The 25,934-nt window shown below is 42.6% G+C and overlaps 1 protein-coding gene across 8 annotated transcripts in view; it reads left to right on the top strand.

The window, feature by feature from the left end:
• Positions 1-7,152: 7,152 nt before the first annotated feature.
• Positions 7,153-25,934, top strand: part of Large1 (LARGE xylosyl- and glucuronyltransferase 1) — a 385,957-nt gene continuing 367,175 nt past the window's right edge. For 3 of the 8 annotated variants that reach the window (XM_029531875.1, XM_029531871.1, XM_029531877.1), the window contains exon 1: positions 7,683-8,247. The gene's annotated coding sequence lies outside the window, so the exon portion shown is untranslated. Of the gene's footprint in view, positions 8,248-12,777; positions 13,084-20,477; positions 20,571-25,934 lie in introns of all 8 variants that reach the window. The other 5 variants (XM_029531869.1, XM_021218837.2, XM_029531870.1 and 2 more) reach the window with 5 other exon arrangements.

Raw genomic sequence — 25,934 nt, 5'->3', positions numbered from 1 at the left:
GTTGGAAGAGTAAGCTTGACCATAATTGAATGAAGAATGTTTCAGTGTCTCCAGTAGAGATATTTCTCATAAGTTTTTAGCATGATTTTTAATCTGGGCAGTAGGACAGAAAATAGGCTTACTCATTACTACATTAGTTTCACTGGGGTATGAATCTGAAGCAACCATTTGGTTGGGTTATTTGCTGGCTTTGGTGTTGTTGCTAGTCCACATCTCTTTTCTTAGGCTATGTTGAAGTGAGCAATTGCCTCCATGAAAAGAAACAAAATTCGAATTTCCATGTCCTACCCAACCCCAGTCTATTTATATTGGGAAAATGTAAGAACTTTTTCTTAAAATCATTAGATTGAGATCTTCAGTCAATTGGTTATTAACAAAGACCTTAGAGCCATGGTAGAAGTGGGAAATAGGCTAGAACCTTTTCCCTCAAGAAAAGAAATGAAAGAAATGAAAGAGCTTTGTGCTGATAACATGTAGCCTTTTATGATTTCCTGCTAAAATATCCATGTGTTCACATGCAAAGAAGAAGTTATATAACATAACCCAGCCAAGTGGACTTGGTGTTGAGTTTTTATTTCTACCAAATGTACAACTGCTTGTGGGAAAGAGGAAGCACAGAGTTATGGGTCACCCCTACTAGGACAGTAGAAGTTATCTCCCTTCTGTTTGAGAAACTATTGTTCTTGACCTAGCAGAACTTGTATAGTATACTGCTCAGCAGCAAAGCAGAAGAGAAAAGCACAGCAAAAGAAGCAGAAACTATAGTTTCCTGCACCCTATGTGTTCTGCATACCAGAGACCCAAATGATAAGGAAAGAGTTCTACTCTTAATTCAGAAAGCCACATACAGAGCAAGCTGGCTAGACAGTGATCTTTGGGGCAGCTTTGATATTTGTGCATGTCAACTTTCTGGCCAGCAGTCAATCTGAAAAACTGCAAAAAAACAACAAATTGCCACTTTGAGAATTGAGCTAAGGGAAAGACATCAACAAAGGAAATTGATAAACCCTAGGTGTAGATGGTTTGTTCTTATTTGAGGATAGATGGAAAGAAAACAGTAATCATACAAAGCTGGTAGAAACCACTATAGAATAAAAGAAAGGGGAGAATATTTTAAATAATCAAGAAGAGAGGAAATCCCTCTACGCGATTTACTCTAGGAATAAAGTAATATTTTCATTCTACTTGACATCAATAAACTGGAGCTAAAAGGCCAGGATGTCAAGACAAAGAAATTGAGATTTAGAGGGAGCAAATGGCATAAATAAGGACTGTGAGAAAGAGAAAAAACCCCTGAACTATAGAAAAGTGAATGTGTACAATGAAGCAGAGAGGAGTAGGGTGAGCAGACACAAAGCTGGGTTAGTGACAAGAACTAAGGGCAGGCCTCTCAAAGGCACACCTTAACCAGGGGACATTAACTCATGAGATGGAGCTGAGGATGCTGTTCATTTGGAGAGTGCCTGCCTAGCATTCACGAGGCCCCAGGTTCCCATGGAGGCAGGTAGATGCAGGAGGATGAGAAATTTAAAGTTATCCTTGGCCACATGGCTACACATTCAAGGTCAGACTGGGCTACACAAGACTTTCAAAAATATGAATTTTTGAATGATATGTGTATGATTATTAGACACATAGACAAAAAGGTAAGAGCTAATCTTGAGTTCTTATCCAGCCACTGCTGTGATTCTGTATAGAAGATAGGTGACACAGTAGTGAAGAATACCTTCTAGTCCTACCATGATTCACTGCATAATGTTTAGGAGGTTATTGGATTGCTTTCTGAACTAAGTCTAAGCAGTAAAATGGTACTAACTGTAACCACCTGAGTGGATGCTTGGACAAGTTAAATGAGCCTGTGCAAGAACAGAGTGGACATGCCCAACACCTTACTACTCTATGAGAAACATTTATATACTTGCTCTGTTCCTTGGTCTTCCTTTTGACTCAACTCCAATGAATACTTCTGAATTTATACTATAATTGCTAATATAATTTAAAAGAAACTATAGCAAATATATAAGCAGAAGTTTATTAGAAAGAGACTCACTTGATGGAAGCAATATGGCTACAACTTAAAAATGAGAGAAGGCTGCTGGGTACAGTAATGTACACTTGTAATTCCAGTGCTTGGAAAATAAAAGCTGGAAGATTGGGGCTTGTGGATCCCTGAGGCTAAATAAGAAAAAGAAAATGAAAGTGTAGATAAGGAGACTGTGGATGGAATAGTGGGTTTTAGTGTATTCCAGGTGAGAAATGAAGGTCTGAGCTAAGATGATGCTTTGAACAAACAAAAAGAATGGGTATGAGAAGTATTTGATGGCGATAAAACATTTTGAGCAGTCCACTGTCACAGACAAGAGTCCTGAACCTCACTTTGAACAGCCTATGTTACCTCCTCAGCTTTGATCTGGTGTTGGTTGACCTTCAAACTAAAACCCTGATTTATTTTTAAGGAAATGCTTTTGTCATTTTGAGGCAGAGTTAATGTATCCTAGGTGGACCTGGAGGTGGCTAAGGCCTAGTATGAGCTCAAGTCCTATTCTTCCAACTTCCAGCCCAGATTGTCTGGGATGACATGTTTCTGTGCCCCTCTCACACAGACTGACCCCCTATCCACTAAGCTATATCCACAGCACTTCTTTGGTCAAATGTCGTCATTGTCTTTGTCACTCCCTGAGATCCATCTTGGTTATCACTTCTACCCTTGGTTGGAGAGTTTTCATGCACCCCGAGGCATTCCCATCTTAAGCACCTGCAACTCTGCTGATGTGATTCTAGAAGAAATCCCAGGAGTCAGTCAGTTGCCAGGAGCACCCACTAACCCATGAAGGGATTTGATGGAAAAATTAGTGCTCTAGCTTTGCTGACTAGTGGGATACTTCTAAGCTTGTGTTCTTCATCTGCCATGTCCAGCACTGTAGCCACTAAATCTTGTATAGCTGTTTAGTCTTTTCCCCTTCTCTATTTTATTTTCTCACATCCTTACCTGATACCTAGGTTCAGTTGTGCTGTTATAACCAAGTATCTGAGAAGGGGTACTTTATAGACAATATAAATGTATTTCTTACATTTCTGGAGGTCTGTAAATCCAAGTTTAAGGCAGTATTAGGTTTGGTCTCTGAGGAGGGTCTTCTTTGCATCATGGAGGAGCTGTGTCTTCTTATATGGTGGAGGTGGAAGGGCAAACATAGTGTGGAAATACTGTCGTCAACGTGACAGAAGGGCAGAAAAGAGTAAACTCACGCATTCCTATAAAATTTCTATTTATTCCATCCATGAGGACAAATCTTTCACAACTCACTTGTCTCCGAAGGTCCTATCTGTACATTCTATCATGTGGGGAGTTCAACACATGACTGCTGGGGTACACTGAAACCACCCATTCTGCTTTTTGTAGTCACCTCCCAAATTAGTTTCCTATTTCCCAATCCTTGCCTCTGAGTTTTAATTTTTGAGGCATACTGACTGAGAAAAATAGGAAAAGGACAGATGTTGTTAGTGGTTGTCTTCTATATCCCACTCATGGACAGATCTGCTTGGTAAGTAGAACTCCAGTCTCCAGCCCACATCTATTGAATCAGCTTCTGCCTTGTAACAAGATCCCCAGGTAATCTTATCATGAAGGTTTTTAAAGCAAATAAAAGAGGATGGCAGTGGTGGGTGGGGGTGGGGGTGGGGGTGGAATAGGGAGCAAGAAGTGGGAGTCCACACAGTCATCTCTGCCCTTTTAACTCACTTATAAGTTATGCATTCCATATATACACATATCAAAAGCTGTACATTCCTACTTAGTATTTCCAGAACACAGGTTTTTTTTCTTATGTTTTTGTTTTACATTTTTGTTTTGAGGTCTTCTGCTACACTAGCTTGAAGTCCTGCTTTGCTAGGATCTGAGGACAGAAGCTTGCTTAAGTTTTCATCTTGGCCTCTTTAGCACCAATGCATTCTTCTTCTGTCTAGAGAGGGCTTCCTTTCCTGTTCTATTTTATCATAAGGTGTCCAGGGAGCTATGTCTTGATGAGGTTTGACTCTGACAGTCTCTCACAACCAATGAGTGAATACACTCTCATTCCTACAGACAATGACATCCTCTATCTAGAGCCAAATCCATTCTAATTATCAGGCTCTGAGGTTCAGGGTAGCAAGTCTTTCAGAAGTTAATAAAGCTATTTTTGGATCACCTGTAACTAGCCTGCTTAATGAACATGATGATGAGTAAATACAATATTTTTTTTTTCATCCTACAAAGAGAAGACTATGTCCTCATTCTCTCTTTTATGTCTCACTTCTGGACTTGCTTTGTTTTCACTTAAATTATGTTCAAATCACACTTTCATTAGTGTTAATTTTCTGGCTTTTATAATAGTCTTTACTTTTTCATCAAGCACCTTCTTTCCTGTGCCTCCCTGATGGATGCATTTTGTTTTGTCCAGGAATGCATTTTGGTTATTGGCCAGAATGACAGAGGAATATTTCATGCTTGTTGATTATATTTTTACTTGAAACATGTCTAGGTTGAACATTGTTTACAGATATTGGAGAACAATTCACCTTCTTTAGCCTGAGTTCCTGGGGCATTTTCAGCTCTCATAAAGGACATCTTGACCTTACTTAGTTGTAAAATGGAGGGCAGAGTCTATGAGATTGCTAAGGACTCTGAAACCTTAAACATTAAAGTGCTAGATATTGCACCCTACTCAGATTTAACGTGACATTTAGTTATTGACAAATGTAACACTATTAAGATATTGGAATCATTCCTTGTTGACTGGTCAGTGTCTCCTGCTGCAGGCTCCAACCTGAATTATTCCCTCTGCATTCAATTATGAGTTATTTTTTTCCTTCCTCCAGAATCAACACCTCATTAATGTTACTTACTCACTGGAACCCAGCCTCTATGATGGGGATGGAGAGATGACTTAATGTGGTAAAGTGCTTGCAAACATGAGGAACTTTCATAAAACATTGGCATGGTAGTGTGTTTCTGTCATCGTAAGATTAAGGGGGGAGATCAGTAGGCACTCTGTGGCCTTCTGTCTAGTTTAGCTAAATCAGTGAACTCCAGGTTCAGTGAGAGACTTAAAAAATAAGATGGGAAAACACTGAGGAAGAAACACAGCATGGACATTTGACCTACACACACACACACACACACACACACACACACACACACACACACACACACACACACACACACAGGTTTCTGCTTGTTAACCTATAGCTGCCTTGGCTTCTGTTGGTAGATCCATTGGTACCAAAGTCGTTAAATCCTTTCTGCAAAGTTTCAGTTGCTGAACTACCCACCTCTTGAGGAATGTTCAAGTATTCAGAAAACAGTCTCCAAATATTAGAAGCCTAGGTTGGAAAGGAAGTGATTTTTGGGTTGACTTTGAGTCGCTGGCCTCAATGGATGCAGAATTCCTTTGGGGGAGCAGTGAGGGCATCCGAAGTCTGAAAAGCTAGAAACAAAATTCTTGTCTCCTAAGTCAAAATCTGTTTATCATATTCACTCTTGACTTGTCTTTAGATCCAAGTTGAAATAGGTTCTCAGAAAAAGAGGTCAGAAATCAGGGAGGTGGGAACTTTTTCTGCCTTCTACTTTGAGATGCCTTTAGGGCCCCCTAGTGGCCATTTTAGCACCTCCAGTTTCTTAAGATTAATTCTGTATGACCCTAACAAAGAGGATAGATGAGAAAGGAGGGAGGATGGATGTGTGGGAGGGAGGGCGAGTGCAGCTTTTTCACTGGCAGGTGCAATGTTGGTGTAAGGATAAATAGCAGTTGGTTTATAGGGTACAATACTTTCCTGTTTCTCAGTTCTCAGCGAAATCTGTGCTGATTCTTTAGCAATAACAGATCTATCTCCTTCTGTATTTTATTCTGCATTCCTTATACTATCTCATAGCCAAAATCTTTTTATGACATTTGTATCTTGGTTTGTGTCAAGGAGGCATAATTCCTAGGCAATCACCTTCAACTTCAGAATACACACACACACACACACACACACACACACACACTCAAACCACAGACTTTGCTTAGACTGGGAAACTTAACAGTTTTCAAAAGGAAATATTTAAAATGAGGAAGAATTACCAGTGGTGTTTGTGGGTTATAACAGTTTAACCAACTCCCCACTTAGCCCATTCCGTACATCAGTGGTGTACAACTGTAACCTTGGGTTGATTGCGAGAAGGTTTTCACATTCAATGATCTACGGATAGGGGAGGTGGGGACTCGGGGGAAGGGGCCCCCAGAAGCCAAGGGACCCAGTTGAGGAAAAAACCCGGAAGCTGGATCGCACTTTCGGAGCTCGGTCTTCCAGTGGGAGTGGACCGTCCTCTAGGGTCCTTTCTCACCCAGGCTCTGCTTCAGCCTCGGCGGCGGCGGCACGCGCGCGCGCGGGGGGGGGGGTGTATTCTCCCAAGGGACATCCCATTCCCTTTACTATAACCAAATCTTTCCTCTTCTTCCGCAGCCCGGGCTGACCCTCCGCATCCTTACCCTCCTCATCAACATTAGGAGGCTTAGATGTCCCTTCAGTGGAACGCGGGGCTTTGAGCAAGAGTAAAATTAGAAAGGAGGTACATCTCTGTGTGTGTATATATGGACACAAAAATGTAGTTTACCCTGGTGAGGGGGACCAGAGTCTTGCACAGGATTTTTGGAACCAGAATCCAAGCAAGATGATGTCAAACCGTTCAAATCGGGCCTTTTCGCAGCTCTGGCTGCCCCATGCCCGGTCAACCTAGGGGAGAGCCACGTCCCCAACCGAAGGAAAAGCAGGGTGAACTTCATACTTCCCCCCCAGACCGTTATTTTGTAAAAGGAGTGGCATGGTGACCCACCCTGCTGGCAAACCTAAAGCAACAAGAACTCCACCCTCCTCTCGAAAGAAGGGCGGGGAGCTCCAGCTAGCACCCTTTTCCCGAGACGCGGCCCGGGCTCCGGGCTCCGGGCTCCGGGTGTTTCATCCGCCTGCGTTCCAATGAACCAAGGAGCGGAGGGAGGTCGTAGGCGTAGCCTAGGCAGGGCGGGCACTAGAGACGCACATGCCTGGCGCTACCCATTGGCCGTCCATGCGATCACGGGGAAGAGGCGTGGCTCCGAGGCGGGCTGCGGTCCCGCCCCCGCTCGGAACCCAGCCCAGGATCGCGGTCCTTCCCCCTCGCCCCCCAGCTGCACAGACATGACACAGACACACAGTCACTGCAGCTGCTGAGCGAGCCCGACGCTCTAAGCACGCGGCGGCGGCTGGACTAGCCCGGAGCTAGAACACCAGCGCCTGTCAGCGCGCTCCCACGCCGGTCCCCGCACAGCGATTCTCTCCCGGCCCCGCGGGAAGCGGGGATCGCGCGCCCGTCCGTTCACGGCTCCAGGCTGCCCACAGCGTCTGCAGCGGTCGAGCGGCTCCAAACCTGAGCGCTCCGGGAAGCCGGCGCGTCTCCAAGGCGGCGGCGGGGCCTGCCCGCCCGGGCTCCCCGCACCCATCGGGCCGCATCCCGCTCGCGGCGCCCCGGCGGCCGTGACCTTCCAAGGAGCACCTATCCCGGCCTCGCGTTCCCGGTCCCGCGCCCCAGGCCCGGGCCCGGGCGAGGCCCTCTTCAGCGCCCGCTTCTCGCGGAGCCGCGGGCGGGTGGCGCAGGCCCGGGGGGGGGGGGGGGGGGGGGGAGAGTCATCGCAAGCTGCTACGGCTGGTCCCAGTGCTCGCTCGCCACGTTGGTCTCTCGGCCCGACTGAGCTGCCTCCTGACTCCCGCTTCCTGCCTCGCCGCTTCTCCGGGGCTGGGGGCGCCGGTGTACTCGCCTGGCCGGGCCGGTTGCGGGCAGGCCCTGCCCTGAAGGGGTTAAGCGGTCAGGGGCGCGGAAGGTGAAGCCGGCAGAGCTGCGGCTCCGCGTTTCTTCCTGGCGCTGGTTTCCCCGACCCAACCCAGGGCGGCCCTAGGCCCTTGTCCATGCGAGGCTCCCAGGGCTTGGAAGAGTCCTTCAGGCGTAGAGCAGCTTTCTACAGTCGCCTCGGAGGAGGAGAAAGAAGGGAGAGTGCTCAGTCCCTGCAAGGCGGACCTTTCCTGTTGGCATTTGGAGTTCAAGGCTGTCTTGAAGTCTGTGCTTGGCACCATCGGTCGGGTTAGAACAGCGCCAGTTTGGATCTCCACCAGGACCCACTGCACTTAGTAGGCGTCAGTGACACCACGTGGTTCAGCTCTTTCGGAGTGTACCTCTGCTTGGATGTAGTCAAGGCTAAGGTAAGAGCCCTGATGTGCGAGAGAACCTTCCTGGGGACGCTTTAGTGAGCAATGCTGGACAAGTTATCCAAACCTGTGGCTGGTACCCGGTGTGCTTAGGATGCTAGTAAAAAGGATAGTCACACCGTTTCTGACTTGGCTTTGATTCCTGGAAAAGGAAGAGGTGGAAGACCCCTATCTCTGGTGTCCTCAGGATCTGTCTCAGGACCTGACAGACTCATAGGTGTACAAGATATTGATAGGCAAGAGCGAGTTGGGGTGTGTGTGTAGGGGGCAGGTTCTTAGTAACACCTGGAAGTATTGTTTTACCGCCACCCTGGGGCCCTTCCTGCTTTTCTGCGACGTTCACCTGCCTTTTATGATGGGATGCCCAGAGAACTTTCCAGTTGGTTGAAGAGAGGCCGGGTTGGGTGTATGCATCCACATTTTGCAAAAAGCTTTTTAGGATAAAGTGGTTGGATGGTATGGATACCCGTGAGGGGTGAGACCCAACCAACTTACCTGGTCTGTCCTGTTAGACTAAACTTGTAGTCATCAGTGTCTAGTCAGAGCTTCCTGTAAATGTCATTGCTTCTGGAGGTTGGAATGATAAGTATGTTTATCATAAAGTTATACTGTTCATTGCCTTGAAATTCCCCCTCTGTGTAAGGATAGTTCTTTCTATAAGCTGTCTTTACCAGTGTGAGATTTATTAAACCTGTGCACTTCTGGACTTTAAATGGGTCACTTGAGAGGGAACAGATTGTCTTTTACAGACCCAGTCCATCTCACTGGTTTGGATTTTGTTTTTTGTTTTTTTGTTTTCCCTGTTCCAGTGTTGATGTGCCTCAGTTGAGTAGGTTTCTGCTGAATTCTGAATCCGTGAATTTTGTCACTCAGTCCATTAAACTGATATCTTGAGGGAGCAAAAGAGCAGCTTACATTTTCTGTGAATGTCACAGGAAGTTTACTGAGTCTTATGTAAGTGTCTCAAAAGAGAACTCACACTCTTTCTTCCTTTAGGGCGATAGAGGGAGACTGGAGGGAGTGGTGCATCACCTAAAAGCAGATACCTTTTCTGACATAGGCGGGCACCCAAAGTACTTATTTATGAGTGGAGGCAGGCATCTGAGGCAGATGTTCCTCTTTGCCTCTCCTGCCTTCCCACCTTAGGATTCACTTTGATAGACTCCAGATTGGGGAACGATATAAATTAGGAAAAAAACAGTGGTGATTTCTTTTTTCATCTCCCACAAATGGTTGCTATGAATCAATTACTCATCTGTGTGTTGGGACCTTTTGGGGCAGAAAAAAGCAGACTAAAAGAAAACTTGCATGAAGGTTTCACACATATCTTGTGTATTTTCCAAGAGTTCTTTACCGTATTGAAAATTGCTTGAGGAGAACACACATTTATGGAGCTGGGACCTGTTAATTTCAGAAAGGAAAGAGAACTGAAGGAAGGATCTACCCAGAAGGGCAGAAGCTATAAGGATTGAGATGTTAGTGGATTTGCCAAAGAAAAGAGGCAAACTCCCCTAGGAGAGCAGGGAGGCTTCTAAAGAGGACATTCCCAGTAGTCTGGGTGAGCGCAGGCTGCCTGCAAGTGTGGGCCCCCAATGCTTCAAGAAATGGTCTGAGTTGTGGACTCACATTTTTGATGTGAAAGGATATAGATTCTTTTGACTTTTAAGTTGAAACTGGACGAGCCTTAGAAATAAAATCAAAGGTTTTTATTCTCTCCTAAGTTATGAGAATACTTCTTGTCTAGGTCACCAAGGTTTTTCTAGGTTCTATGTTCCTGAGCTGTTCTTTAAAGTCAGTGCTACACTTGATCTTAGCCAAAAGGCTACATATACATAAAATAAATAATTTTTTAAAGGAAAAAAAAAACAAAAACAAACAAACAAAAAAACAAAAAAAAAAAAAAACAAAGTCAGTGCTTGAAGGCAAGAGTCTGCTTTTCCCAGTTCTTCAGCCGCCTACAGGACACAAGGGGGAATTGTTTTCTATTCTGCCACCAAAGCACAAAGACCAGGAACAGATGCTAGAAATGACTATGGCTTATTGTGAAAGCTCATGATCTTAAGTTTTTGGTACCCAATTTGTGCTTGCACTATTGAGTGGATGGTTGGCCTGGTTTATTCTACAGTGTCATGTGGACAATGTGGGTGTTAACTGCAAAGTGTTAAAGGAAAATCTGTTAAGACTCAAATACAATGTTTTAAGTATATAAGGGCTATACACTTTGGGAACATTGCCTCCTGTAAACTGCCTTTTTAACATTAGTTTATGCTAACTTTAAATTCCATAATGGTGCTGGTAACTGCCCTCCATCCCCTTTGTAATTCTGAGGACCAAGCCTCATACTTGCTGAGTAAGTGCTGTGTCTACTACTGAGATACATCCCCAGCCCCTCCTTTTGGGGGGGACGATGTGGGGATGTGCTTTTGGACAATAACACTTCTTCAGGACATCTCTGAAATTAATTCCATTAAACTTAAAATTTCTTGCTGTCATACCCTTAAAATTATATTCCTTACACAGATGGTAACGTAGTATTTGATAGTGTGTTTGGACTTAAATGTGCTCTCCATTTTTAACAGTGTTAAATCATTAGTGTCTGGGATTCTTCCAGCAGAATTAGAAGATAATTGTATTTCCCCAAAGATCAAAGTCCCTTGGCCCAGGTCTACCCACAGCAACTAGCTCTTATGAAAGACTTACAGGGATGAAGGAAGAGTCTAAGAGACTGGCCATTCCAGCATACTGGTACTCAAAGGACAAATTTCACCAAGATCTTGGTCCTGCTGGAGTCTTAAAAGCTTGATTTAGCTTGTAGACTTAGACTTTGTTCAGAACCTGCAAAATTCTGCAAGTTGTTTCATTACCTGGAAATCTGGAGTCTGTTAGATTGCATCTGTGACCTTTTACTCATAAGTATAGTGCATGTGTGGGTGGTTTAAGGAGAATTGCTACTGTGTTTTAGGAAAAATGATCAACACAGAGTCTCATCCTTCTCTTAGGGCTTTAAGGATTGATCTTCATAGGTGCAGTATGACCAAGGGGTAAGAGACTGAAGGAAGAAAATACTTAGGGTTGTGGTCCTAAGGCATGAAGGGAGGCTTATAAATTTGAGGAAATCCCTTTGTTAGGGGTGGTGGAAGAAGTTGAGGCAGAGTATTGGATTCTGGAAGGTCAGTGAGGCAGCAACAATGACAATTTGGGAGTGTGGCTTTGCTTTGTGTGCTGGGCAGTATGATGTTGATATCTGGAAATCATTAGGTAGATTTCAGTAAACTGTTCTTACTTTTAGTGTAGCAAGTAGTGATTTGATTGATTCTGAATTTTTTTTTTTTTTTTTTTTTAATGGCAATTGCCTTGCCCTGTGCCTAGGTCATAAGGGTTCTTCATTTGTCTCATTGGTGATCAGGTGTAGCAGGCAGCCATTCACTCCTGCAAGTTGTGTACAACTGTGCAGGTATGTTCAAAGGATGACTTTGAAGTTTCTACTTTAGTGGGAGTAAGGAAGACAGCAGTGTGGAAACACCAGTATACATTGTGTATGAATAGTCAGTGGAATGGCAACTGGAAAAGGAGAATTTCTAGGAAAGGAAAGCTTGGAGTCAGAAAGTTAGTGCATTGACTGGGCCCCTTACTAGCAATTGTGCCTCAGTCTAATGCTCTGTGAAATCAAAATGGGGCAAGAATGGTTGTTGGGCAAGTTCCAACAGAGGTAGTTGATTACCCCATATTGCTATTAAACATAGGCAAATGTTTTGGTGTCCATGTTTTTCTCCATAGAGCATTTTTCCTGTCCTTTCAAAAGCTGCTAGCAATGCAGATGAAGAAAGGATTTCTTTTCAAGCCTAAGTCAGGCTTCTGTGTACATGAATGACATCTGAGGTTTCATGTGTAATTATACAGTAGTGGGAAAAAAAGGGCCCAGTTACTTAACACATAATACAGTATGGCAAGGGCAAAGCTGCCTTCTGTTGGAATACATTTTATTTTGTATTAGCTCCAGATAGACTTATGACGGTGCTTTGCACCAGAACATGGCTTCTGAATTATAGTCATTTCCATTTTCCTCTTAACTTTCTTTGCTGTTGGAATAGTTTTATCTGTATATGGAAGTATTCCCGCACATGTCTGACTACTTCTGTGTGTTGTAGTACTAAACTCTAGTTTTTTTCCTGGGTCTTCATATCTGTCAGGGATTAGTTCTTAGGTCCTTCCCCCTTAAAATACCAATTTCCACAAATGTTCAAGCTACTTTTATAAGATGAAATAATGTTTTCATAGAAGCTTGAAAAAAAAACCTCTAGATTATTTATAATACCTACTTCAATGTAGATGGTACATAAATTACTTACTACAGCTATTGTAGCAGTGGGTACACCTTGTTTATAGGGTAAATGACAGAGTGAAAAAGTCTACATGTTTAGCATAGATACAATTTTTATTTTATATTTCATTTAAAGATTTAGTTTTACTTTATGAGTGTTTTATCTGAGAGAAAAGTGCACTGTACGCATGTCTGTGTCCCAGATGTCAGAAGAGGACACTGGATGCCCTGGAGTTGGAGTTACAGACAGTTGGAAACTGCCAGTGGGTGCTAGAATCCGAATCAGGGCCTCTGCAAGAACAGCAAGAGCTCTGAGCTGCCGTGCCGTCTCTCCAGCCCTAGACACGGATTTTAATGCTTCTCTCTGCTGTTGGCCGCCTACCTAAACCCTCTTCATCTGAGGGCTGATTGCATGTGGTCAGGTAGAAACTCAACAGTGGAGTTGTACTGTCTGAAGGGTGTTAGAGGGAGTGAAAAGTCAAAGTTGGAATTGTGATCTCCATGACCAAGTAAGTACATTTAATTTTATTTGCCTGCCTGCCTGCCTACCTACTTACCTTTTCTCTCTTTGTCTCTGTCTCTTTCTCTCTCTTTCCAGGATCAAGTATATTAAATTTCCCCTCCCTCCCTCCCTCCCTCCCTCCCTTCTTTCTTTCTTTCTTTCCTTCTTTCTTTCTTCATTAATTTACTTTACATTTTGATCAAATTTGCCCCCCCCCCAAATCCCCTAGCTCCCTCACCCCCATCCCCCAATCTCCGAGGCCTGAGAAACCTGCCCAGCTAGGGGAAAGGGATCAAAAGGCAGGCAAGTGTCTAAGTCTGAGACTCAGCCCACACACAGTCCAGTTGTTGGTGGACCTACATGAAGACCAAGCTACAACTGCTACATATGTGACTCTTCCACAAGAATCCCTGAGCATTCCTAATGTTTGGCTGTGGGTTTCTGCATCTGTTTCCATCAACAGCTGGATGAAGCCTTTCAGAGGACAGTTGTGCTAAGCTCCTGTCTGGGTGTTCCTTGCCCCCACAGGTGTCCTCTGGAGGGAAGGTGATAGACCTTAGGGGGACAACATGAAGCTTACCTCATGTATATTTAATGTTTTAAGAGCAGGAGCCAAAATAGAGGTGGTAAAAAGTGTGTGTGTGTGTGTGTGTGTGTGTGTGTGCGCGTGCGCGCGTGCGCGTGTGCGTGTGTGTGCCTACATATGTGCCTCTTTGCTACATATGTTTGTATTTGCTCATTTGCTTTACACCTTCCATGCCTGTATTGAGTGGGGTCAGATTGTCAACTCAGGTGCCTTGTGTCCCTTGGATTCCAGGAACCAACTGTCAGTAAAGTATTGCTTATCTTGTATCTTGTAATTTAGTGTCTCCCGAGAGGGAAAGGACTAACCTGAGCTAGTTTGTGGTAAGGTTTAGACTGCCAGGTGGGGTTTTACCTTTCTGCTATGAAATGGTAAAAGACCTTAAGTCAAAACCAGACTTGCTTAAAAAGAATGTCAGTCTTTGCTCTTGGTTGCAAACTTCATAAAACTACTCATACCTAAGGCCATGAACATATAAGCAAGCTTGCTTGCTTCTTATGTGTGGTGCCAGCTGGTTAATCCTGGAATGTTACACTAGTACTTAGCTACTACTTGAGAAAGACATGCATTGTGAGAAAAAGTAAACAAAGCAGAAACAATGTTGACCATTTTAATTGTTTCAAAGTAAAGTAGATAAATACAAGAGTTGGCTCTTCTGGGGTCTTCTGCTTGGGACCCTCAGAAGAAAGACTTTCCATTTGACCTTGTAGTGGAGTGGCTGGATAGAGATGAAAGTATGAAAGTCAGGAAGAATACACCCTGACTTGTTTTAGAGTTGCTTCTGGATTCCCTGGGGACAGAATGTAATGCTTATTGGAAAGAAGAAATCTCAAGTGCAATGTGAATCTGAGAGTCTGTTATTATTTTAATATTGAAGCTAAATGGGGGAGTGCTATATTTGAGGAAAGTTTGGCATATAAAATCTTCTGTTAAGACCAAGTAATTTAAGATAAGTAATTGTTTGAGTTATGAAAAGATTTTTATTTTACAAAAATGATTTATTATGGGTCTCTGTTTAATGGCTGCTCCTTTATGGTACTTGAAATTATTTTATGAATACAATCCTGATGGACAGTTTTAGGAGACTCATTTGTTGTTAGGTAATGTTGGGAACTTTTGAGCCATAAAATAGAATGTCTCATTCGATAGCCAACTAGACTTACCTGCCATGAAGCCCAGTATGGGATTTGTACAGAGAGAAGAGCATGGATTATTTAAATGTTTGAGTTTACCAACTAGGTATATGGAACAAATCACTTGGTTAACTCACTGTCCCCAGGATTCTGATTTTCTTGTTATTCCAACTTTTACTCTTTTTTTTTTTAACTTAAATGTGTGTGTGTGTGTACTCGAGTGTGCGTGTGCACACACACACACACACACACACACACACACACGCACATGCACATGTGCTGACAGTTTTTTCACTGCCACAGTGCTATCAATTGTTTTGTGGTTGTGTTGTCTCCCCTCACCCCCATCCCCAAGTACCTTTATCTTTTATCAAGTTCTCAGAAGAGAGTTTGTTCTGGGAATGGAGTGCAATGGAGGTGTTTACTCTGCAGAGGTAATTTTGGAATTGCAGGTAATCACAGGCCTGGGTAGAATGGAAAGTTCAGCCTCACCCGTAATTTGATCCTCTCTTGCCACATTATGGGCTTTGCTTTGGACAGGCAGCAGACACAGATGGAAATGGAGTCCTGACTACTGGCAGAGCTTTTGCCCTTAACAGTGCCTTTTCTGAATTACCAAGGCCAAATGGAAAGAAAGGGATTGGCTAATCTTTCCAGCTCTCCAGGGTAGCTCTAGAGTTTAGGAGGATTTTCAGCAGCACATGGTCTTGTGAGAGTTTCTTTCTTTGTGTGTGTATACACACACACACACACACACACACACACACACACACACACACCACACACACACACACACACACATACACACCACACACACACCACACACACACACACACACACACACACACACATACATATTTAATTCATAAAGGAATCTGGTCTTGAGTGTTATTCTGTAGTTAGATTGCTATTGCTTCAGACACATTGATGCATGTGAATAAGGTTAACGTGTGGCTGACTAGAAGGCATCACTGCCTCCTCCCTTTAGTTTCCAGAACAGTTGTGTGAATCCTTAATAAGCCAAAAGTATGTACCAGTTTTGCTAACAGATATGGATTCTCATCTGGGAGAGGCATTTATTGTTCTTTGGGAATGCAGGCACAAGGATAAGGGGTGGGTTTTTTTCTACCTCTCGTGTGGTGACTGGTTCTTAGTAGCTCTGCATGCCAGTAAGTAGTCAAAGTATGTGCCTCAGATGATCTAGTAAATGAAAGTGTGACCCTATGTTCACTGTTTGGTGGAGTGATCATGGACAGGAGTTTCAGTGGACCCAGGTGTGACTGGGTTGAAGTTGGGCAATATGAGGTCACTTTGTGGAACTTTCACTTTCTGTCTTTCCATTTCAGATCACCATAATAAGTTCTCTGAAGGCTTGTCTTTATGTGTTTGACATTGATAACCTAGAATGGGCCCTGTGCTCTTTCCTCAGAATATATATTTTTAACTTGTTTGGAATGAAAAAGGGTGTGCTCTTAAGCTGCTTCCCATGCAGATGCCAAGATGTGCTAAAAATGTCTTGAGAAGCAATTTTAGTACAAGCTTTAGAATGACCGAGGATGTTGACATCTCTAGTGCTGATGACAGTGGCTGTGGCATGACTGTGGATCAGGCTGTTTAGTCTGTTAGGAGCAAGTGGCCTTCTGGGATTGAAAGGATAGAGACCTGCCTGAGTGGGAAAAGGTCGGGGAAAAGGCCTCTTTGCCCTGTAGATGTCTTCTTCTGTGTAGAGTTGAGGTGCTTCACCTAGGCTCCAAAGGGCTCTGAGTTAGAATGGACAGCTCCTCGTGATCAGAGTAACTATACTAGGACAGCATTTAGTCTGAAGAAGGCAGCTGAGTTCCCAGATGAGCTCCTTCATCCATTCAGCCTGAAGGAGACAGTTGAACCCCCAGACCAACTCCTTTATCCCAGAACCTTAGATAAGGTAAGGTAAGGAGCATTGTTCACAGGCACAGTGACTTAAGTCCATGCTCACTGTTCACCACTCTTGGTTCTTCTAGGCTCTGTCCTCAGCTCCCTGTCTGTCTTTCCATGCATTCCACTTCATTTTTTTCATACCTTCCTTAACAAGACAAGCCTTCATTAGAATCACTTTTAGTGACTTTTTGTCTACAGTTTCTCTTATAGAGTGGTAAGGTCACACCCATATTATAATTCATCAATTAAGCCTAGAGACTTCTGATCTTGTCCTTGAGATACTCAGTTGGAGAGGTTGGGAAAAATGTGCTGAGTGAAGCACAATAGCAGATAACAATTGAGTCACTAGGGCTGAGTAGAAAGGCAATGGCATTGAGTGTTGAGCTGAAGATGCTAATGGGAACCACAGACTGGAGCTGGCCTTAGCCTTTAAAACTCAGTGAAAGAGACAATATTTACATCAGACCCTTGGATATGAAGTACTTAAATCATGAATGGAAGGACTTACGGAAGGTTGGGGCAGATAAGATTGACAAGGCAAATACCTAATTTGAGGTTTGGGAAGAAACCAGTGAGAGTCTATTAGCAAAAACATTGCAAATAAAATGAAGAAAGTAATAACACTGCTTTGACCCAAATACCTCACTGTAGGCTCCATCTTCAGATACTGGCAATTAGGAAAATTCAGGTTCTGACACATGAACTTCTGGAGAACCCACTCACTTGTAACAGCATGCATTGTCTAAAGATCCCTGGCTGGCATTGTTGCCGTAGGATAGAGACCAACAGATACTTCTGTAAACTTTTCCAGTCTTAATCATTGGCTCAACTTAAGCTTGGCATTGACGGTGTAGATGTTTAATATTACTCATCATAAAGGCAGCCTACTTGGAATAAAGTACACTTGTGACATAGCCACAATCTAAAAATAGCACTTTCTCTTTGGGCTGTGCTGGGGGACAGGGCTTTGATGACCTGGAGCCTCTCTTATTGGAAGTTTGTTTAAATGGACCCAGGGTTATAGAGCAAACAATCTTTTCTCGGCTTTGGATAATAACACTGAGTGTAATACAAACAAGTCTGTTCTTCATGAGTGTCTTCTATGTCAGCTACAGAGAGGTGAAAGCAGACTGCTCAGAGTTCTTCCATCTGGGCTGTGCTCCACATTGGAGCCTGGTCTGTGTTTCACCCTCTGCCCTCACGACTGCCTTGCTTCTCTGGAGCTTCTTCCTACTGGATTATGAGGACATTCTTTGCAAAATGGTGGAGTAAACCATTCTGGATTGTACGATTTTTTTAAGTAGTATATTCCACTCCCTAAAAGAGAGGTTTTATATCTCTTCTTTGAGGAATGAGAGCTATTCTGGAATATTCTGTGGATTTACCCTCACTGGCTCAATGCCAGTGACTGGAAACCATCTACCTTTCTTATGGGACACACAAAGCTTGTTCTGAACCATCTGCAGCACATTGTTTCATCTCTTCCCCTCTCCCCATTTGAGGAACCACCAGTCGCTAACTGTAGTTTTCTTACTTATTGGTTATTTCCCCCAAACCTAATAAGGTCTGTATTGTCTTTCTTTGCCAGCTCAGCTCTTTCTTTCTTTTCAGCCTGGGACACCTTCAGTTCCCATTTGAAACTAGTTTAGGAAGTCCTGTCTCCTAGCTTTTCTGATTCTGGCTTCATAATGACACTGATACTGCCATCCGGTTCCAATTTGTCAGAGTTCTTGCGCTCTAAGCTGGGGCTTTCCTGTCTTCAGCACTCATTGCACCCATCTTTGAGGCTCTATCCTATACTTGGAAGTACTCTTTGGCCAATAAATGGTGGTAATCTGTTGTAGGTTTTGTCGTATTTACTGGGCTGGTGTAATGTAGTAGTTTTCTATTAGACCTCGAGGGTCTCATTTTCCTGAGAATTTGCTCCTTAAAGCATTTTCATCTATGCTTTGTCCCAGGTTTGAGACCTGGCAGAGGGGAGGTAGGAATGGAGTCCTTTATAGACTAGAGGAGCTAGGTTCTGGGTATCTGAACTCAGGTCCCCATGCTTAGAAACACTCTATTCCCCGGGCCATCTCTCCAGCTCCCTGCTTCATTTTATTGTCCCCTTCTCTCTCAAGCTTTTGAATCTTTCTAGCTTGAGCCTTGGATGCTGATGAATGGTTAGATAGACCCTGACTTCTATTTAGATTTAATTCTTCCCATATTCCATTGATGAACCAGATGTATGGAATGGCAGTTATAATTGATTGAGAAATTATTTAAGAGTGGTGTGGAGTGGCTGAGCAGGACTGGTTTAATTTCTACAGAAACTCAGCAGTGGTGCCCAAAGTTTGCTTAGATTATGTCATATTGCTTGTGGTGTTGCTGAGACCCATTTAGGTTTTCTTGCACTGGCCCTGTAAGCTAGGCATCCTGCTGCATGAAACAGATTCTGCTTAGTAAATCATAGGGGCTTTTCAGAGAGTTTGTGTGATCTGGGCACTCACATGACTTTCTGAACTTACACTCGGCCCAGGGTGTTTGTTCTCAGGGCCAGAATGCTTCTGCAGAGGTCACCTGACTTAATCCATGCCAACAGATACTTTCTCTTGGCTTGCCTTTTGCTTTCCCCCATCTGTTTGAGTTTGCCTACATACAATTACCATTGAAACTTAGAGCTTTTGAGTTCATTCAGTTTGTTAACTTCTGTATGATGTTGACAAAACCCTCAAGAAGCACCAGGTATTTTAGTTGTTATTTAGAATTCTACCTCACCTCCACACACCTCTTCACATTAACCTTTTATGATGAGTGCACTTGGTTAACTTGATGGTAGGATGGTACTTGAGGGATGGAGGAGAAAGAAGAGGGAGGAAGGCAGGCCACATGCTTTAGGTTTTCAGTCCTAGAAACTCTGCAAAGGAACTAATGATAAAAGCAAATTATTGCACTTGTACTAACCCACCCATCATTGTATTAGTTATTTTTCTGTTGCTCTGATGAAATACCAGAACTTATATAGAGGAGTTTATTTTACCTTACAGTTTCAGAGGACTGACTGTCTTCATGGTGGTGGGAACTACGTGGTATGCTGGCAGGAACAGAAAGCTGAATGATTATATGCCTAGAAGTAGGAAACTGGTGTGTGTGGGTTGAGGTGGGGGTGGAATAGTTGTGTGGTAATGAAGGTCAGAAAACAGGAATGGGGAGAGACTATTAACCCTCAAAGCCTGCTCCTAGTGGCTTCCTTCCTTCCGAAAGACTGCATTTTCTTAAGGGCACCATAACTCCTCTAAATAGCATTCCCAACTCCAAATACGTATTCAAATACATGAGCCTATGGGGAGCATTTCCGATTCAAATCACTACAGTCTTGCTCTTCCGTCTCAAGAGGAAATTTGCCTTCTGACTGGGAGGAAGGGATTTGAATTGCATAAGAAAAGATCCTGACTTGGCAAGTTGTGATCCAGTATATAAAATTATGGTGATTGATGATGGTAACAATTGTAGATCCCATATATCCCATACATGTTTCTAAGTTGTGTTTTATCTGTGGGATATATTTTGATACTTTCCGTATAAGTTTTTGAGTAGTTTTCGTTTACAGGTCAGGGAACTTAGGTAAACAGAAGTTGCTATTTGCACAGATATTAAACTAGAGGCTGTAACTTCCAGTTCCCCAAATATTGGATTCTTTTTGTTTAATTTTTAAAGATTCATTTATTATTTTAATTTATATATAAACATATGTGTCTACACAAGTTTTTGTATACCATGTGTGTGCAGGTACCCACAATGGGCATTGGATCCCCTGGAACAGGCAGTAGTGAGCCACCTAACATGGGTACAAGGAGTTGATTCCAAGTCCTCTTGAGAGCAGTAAGTATTCTTACCCACTGAATAATCTCTCCACCCCTGTGAATTCCTGTCTCCATATTGGCTTTAAATCTCTGTCTTAGGATTCACTAATTCAGGTGTCTTGTTTTTGAAGCATATATACGCATAATAATATTGAAAACTGGTCTGTAAGTATGCAAGTAGATTATGGGAGATCATTCTTTAGATCCTCAACTTCATGTTCCCAGTCCTGAATTTGCTCATTCTGAGATGACCCTCCTGCCTTGTCTGTGGTTCTCTCAGTTTCCTTCTCAGAGTTATCTTTAGCACTTTTTAAAGAATACACCAACTCACATTACTCTGGTACATTGTTCTTGCTATAAAACTCTGAAAGACTCCTCCATACAAAGCAACTATCTAAAATTGTTGTGAGAACCCTCTTTCAATTCATAGGGATGCCCCTTGTATGTTATCTGATTAATTTCATAGAGGACACTGGGCATTGTATTATTCTGCTAAGAAATCTTATGAAGTTCCTAGCTTTTACAAAGAAACTTACTCTTAAATTTTAAAGTAAATGATGGATCTCAGATTGCTAGATTCATGTAGAAGTTTTATTTGTGTTAATGTTTGTCATGTGAGAAAAATTATATCCTTACAAACTATTTAGAGTTTGTTGTAAAATTTAGATGTCAACTTAAAAATAAGCAAGGTGGTGCATGTGTTTAAAACTTGTAGTAGTAAAATAATATTGGCTTCACAGTCATTCTCTCTACAATACTGAAGTTTGGAATGGGTAAATTTTAAGTGGTTTTCTCCTTTAGACTCTTATCTACTTAAGGTTTGGTCTGTAGAATTTTTGGGACTTTTTTCTCCTCAAACTCATATATTATGTTTGTGGCTAACTACTCTTGAAAGTATATAGGATTAGCAGAAAATGCAAACTTATTGTAAATTTTGTTAAAATAATTGCCCTTGTAGCTATACTGTGAGCATATATAGCAGTTTCTCAGTGGCTACGTGGGGCTATCTGTTAGGAATAAAAGATAAGAAACTTAGCACTGATGTTGCCCAGTGTACTGGATAGTTTCATGTCAACTTCACACAAGCGAAAGTCATCTGAGAGGAGGGAACCATAATTAATAAAATGCCTCCATAAGATTGGGGTGTAGGCATGACTGTAATGCATGTTTAAATTAGTGATTGATGGAGGAGGACCTGACCCATTTTGGGTGGTACTATCCCTGGGCTCCTGGTTCTGAATTCTATAATAAAGCCCCTGGCCTCAAGTTCCTACCCTATTTGAATTTCTGTCTTCACTTCCTTCAAATATGTCAATGATATTGAAGTATAAACCAAATAAACTCTTTCCTTCCTGTGTTGCTTTGAACATGGAGTTTCATCACAGCAAAAGCAACCCTAGCTAAGATACCCAGTATCATAGTGCAGTTTTATCTGTTTTGGAAGTGAAATTAGAGGCCAAACTAGACGCAGGTTCTCAGTGTCCTTGGATGTCAGTTATTCCTTTCATCTGCCTTTCAGTATGTTATTTTCATTTTCTAGAAGGCTCTTAATGTGTGGTAACTAGGATGGTCCCTGTAGCCTATCTTTCATTTTACCCAACTCAGTATCTCTGCTGAAGGGGAGCATCTTTTCCCAGTCTGTCTGGTAGTTATAGCCATATTCTGGGTGGGAGATCCAACTTAACATCCCGGAAGTGGGTTGGGAGAGGGGATGAGTCTTATTTGAATGGCTCTCCACAATGCTCCATAGGCAGATTGACCAGGATCTTTTGAAGCTACTAGGTTTATTCTCTTGTGCATACTTCCTCTACTACCCCAGCTACCAGCCTCCTATTGGGACATGCACTTAGTCAGTGATAGCTTGGCATGGGAGTTGCCTTCTATTTCTGGGTTTTGTCATTTTAAGTCCTTAGGCAAAATGACAGAGTTTTTTTTTTATTATTATTATTTTCTTTATTTACATTTCAAATGCTATCCCGAAAGTTCCCTATACCCTCCCTCCCCCCTTGCTCCTCTACCCACCCACTCCTACTACTTGGCCCTGGCCTTCCCCTGTGCTGGGTCATATAAAGTTTGCAAGACCAAGGGGCCTCTCTTCCCAATGATGGCTGACTAGGCCNTCTTCTGCTACATATGCAGCTAGAGACANGAGGTCAGGGGGTANTGGTTANTTCATATTGTTGTTGCACCTACAGGGTTGCAGCCCCCTNCANCTCCTTGGGTACTTTCTCTAGCTCCTCCATTGGGGGNCCTGTGTTCCATCCAATAGCTGACNGTGAGCATCCACTTCTGTGTTTGCCAGGCACTGGCATAGCCTCACAAGAGGCCGCTATATCAGGGTCCCTTCAGCAGAATCTTGCTGGCATGTGGATTAGTTCCTGGGTTTGGTGGCTGATGATGGGATGGATTCCCGGATGGGGTAATGACAGAGTTCTTGATAGTGCATTTTGTGATTCCTCTCTCCCCCTCAACATTATATTATTTATTAAATGTTAAAAAGATATGATAAAAATAATAGAAACCATGTGGGATGCCAAGGATGACAAAACAGTGCTTCATAAAGGTGTATTCATAAGGGGAGAGATTTCAACAACTGCTATTTAACATGGCCATTAACCTTTTAATTCAAGCAGTGGTAATTGCCCATATTCAACCAGACTCTCACATGATAGGGCCTGTGATCCTAGTCACTTCCTTCTGCCCATTCCCCCCTTAACTGCATAATTTTCTTGGGAGATGCTCCAGAATATAGTAGAAGGTTGTCTGGGATGGGGATTCCAGTGAGGAGTTATTCTAAGGTCATCACTCATATCAGGATTTGTTTTTTTTTTTTTTTTGGTTCCACTATTTTGGGGTTACCCATACTTCTGTAAACAATACCCATGTTCCTATAAGTCCAAATAAACTTGGATTCATCACACTGAGGTTGGATGGATACTTCCTTTGGTATATTACAGGAACTGTGTCTAGGTAAGACATGGTTGGTTCACCTTGCTCCAAGAAAAGTGCCAAAGCCATCACAGAAATTTTATTGTCTAATAATTCTGAGGCCGAGGTGTGGAAGGACAGTGTCTTCCAAGGCCTGGCTCCTTTGTCAGTCTTACATGATCTTCATCCTTTGTTTACAGGGCTCTAATCTGCTCATCTTTTAAGGATAAAAACCACACTGGATTAGGATAATGACTGTATTTTATTTTCATTTCCTTCATGAGACCCCCCCTCGACATACACAGTCATATCCTGATTTGCTGTGGATAATTACAGACTTCATTATTTGAGCTTCGTAAGGAGCCATAATCTTGCTCTTAGCAGGAATGGGTTTTAATGCAATCCAATGGGTTATATTTTGCCAGCTTTATGTAAACTTTCAAACACAAATTTGTAGTAGATTCTTGTCAGTGCAAACAAACCAATTTAGGGATGGTGTGTTTGTAGGCTGCTGTTTGGGAATACTCTTTCACTTGGAAGGAATAGAAAGGAGAAAGGTACAGAGAAGCTTGTCTAAAATGCTTATAAGAGGTGGCAAGGATCACAGCCTTGCACAGGTTCAGTGCTGCCTCCTAGGAATCCCAGCATTGTCATTATCATTACAAAGAATATCCCAAGGGTGGGCTTTGTTTGTAAAATGAACTCCCCAAGGTTAAGATGCAGCTTTGCTGCAGTGAGATTTCCTGCACTTGTCAGAACTGACCTGTCCACTCTTTGCATGAAGTAGTGGATTCTGTGGTCAGGAGCTCTGCTGAGTCTGTGCTGTTAGAGCTGGTGTGTACATGGGTGATATTCTTGTCATCCTATTTACATGTTATATAGGGAGCACAATTTGCAGATTTAGGGCGTATAAGTGATTTGACCAAGTCATAAAAGGGCCACTGTTGTGATGGAATGATTTTCATGTATTCCCTGAGCTCATCATCTCTAACAATATTCAGATGACAAACCTGCCCATTTATCTGTTTTGTCAAGACAGTGTCACTCTTATTCAGTGTTAACAGTTGTTTTAATTGCTATGTGCTCATTGTCTGGCTTGTCTGGATTGGAAATGGAGTATCAGTTGAGGAGATGTGGCCATAGAAGTTGTCATGTCAGATTGTAGTTTTTCTGTGTCAATCCCCATCCTTCATTTTAATTTTGCTTACCTGCCATCTAAAAAATTTTAAGCTTTATGCTTGAAAGCAATCATTGCTTACAAGTTGTAGTTAAAAATGCTTTGATTACTTCTTGCTTAGAAGCTTTCTGAGTGAAAAGCAACTCAGTCCGTAAGAGAACCAGACTGAATATTTGTGTGTGCGTGGGTGCATGTGTGTGCATGGGAATGAGAATATGTGCATGTGGAGGTTAGGGGTTGATATCGGGTGTTGTTTTCTATTGGTCTCCACCTTATATATTAACACAGAATCACCTAATTGAACCCAAAGCTCATGCTCTGGCTAGCCAGCTCACTCTGGGAATTCCCTGCCTTCACAGTACTTCGATTACAGGTGGGTTACCACACCTTCCCTGCATTTATGCAGGTACTTGGCTCTGAACTCTGATCCTAATGCTTGTGAGGTAAGTGCTTAACTCATTGGGCCATCCCCCAGCCTCATGTTTCTCCTTTTGGTCCTAGTATCAGCTGTTCCCTTAGGGCTCACATTGATAACTCTATCTTAATTTGATCTCTTTGATAAAGACTTTATTCTTTCTGAGGTATTGGGGATTAGGTCTCAAGCATATTTTTGGAGGCAGGAAGTGGGACACAATAAAATCTATAATACTCTGAGTTTCATATTCTTTGATTTGTGAAACATTGACCATCATCCCTTTCCCTTCATCTCAGGGAACAAGCACAGTCTTGTGAGAAAGCATTCTAGAACACAGATGCTTCAACTTTGGGATGAGGTGGAAATACTGTGCCTTCATGGAAATGGACCTTTTTGTGTTTCGAACTATGATCTTTTCCTGGATGATATAGGGTAGAGTCTTCTCAGGATCATGGAGAACAAGAAGGAGCTGTATCCTCCTATAACCTACTACATCATGGTGGTGAAGAACCTGTGCTCTGAAGTATGGAATGCTGCTGAGTTATAAAGTATGAAAGGCTAGGAATATGGCATACATCATTTTCATTTTACAACGTGTTTATTGGGACATGAGCCTAATATAGGTAAAGGAACATTTTCATGTATTCCCAGGGTGACAGTAGAATGCCTCATACCAGTTCTGTGATATGAAAGCAGTAGTTGGGTCTTATCCATGAAAGGTTCTGAGTTTTTTCAATTAAAAGTTGTTTTTTTTTTTTTTTTTAAAAATAAAGTATGAATTTTGGCTTAAGTTGCAAGCTAGGTAGGAACTCAAAGAAAATTAAAATTATAGGTACAGCGACAAAATTTAGAGCTAAGATGAA

Source organism: Mus pahari, chromosome 19, assembly GCF_900095145.1.
Source record: "Mus pahari chromosome 19, PAHARI_EIJ_v1.1, whole genome shotgun sequence".
Classification (NCBI taxonomy): domain Eukaryota; kingdom Metazoa; phylum Chordata; class Mammalia; order Rodentia; family Muridae; genus Mus; species Mus pahari.
The sequence above is the reverse complement of the archived record's forward strand: the minus strand, read 5'-3'. Positions and strand labels throughout refer to the sequence as shown.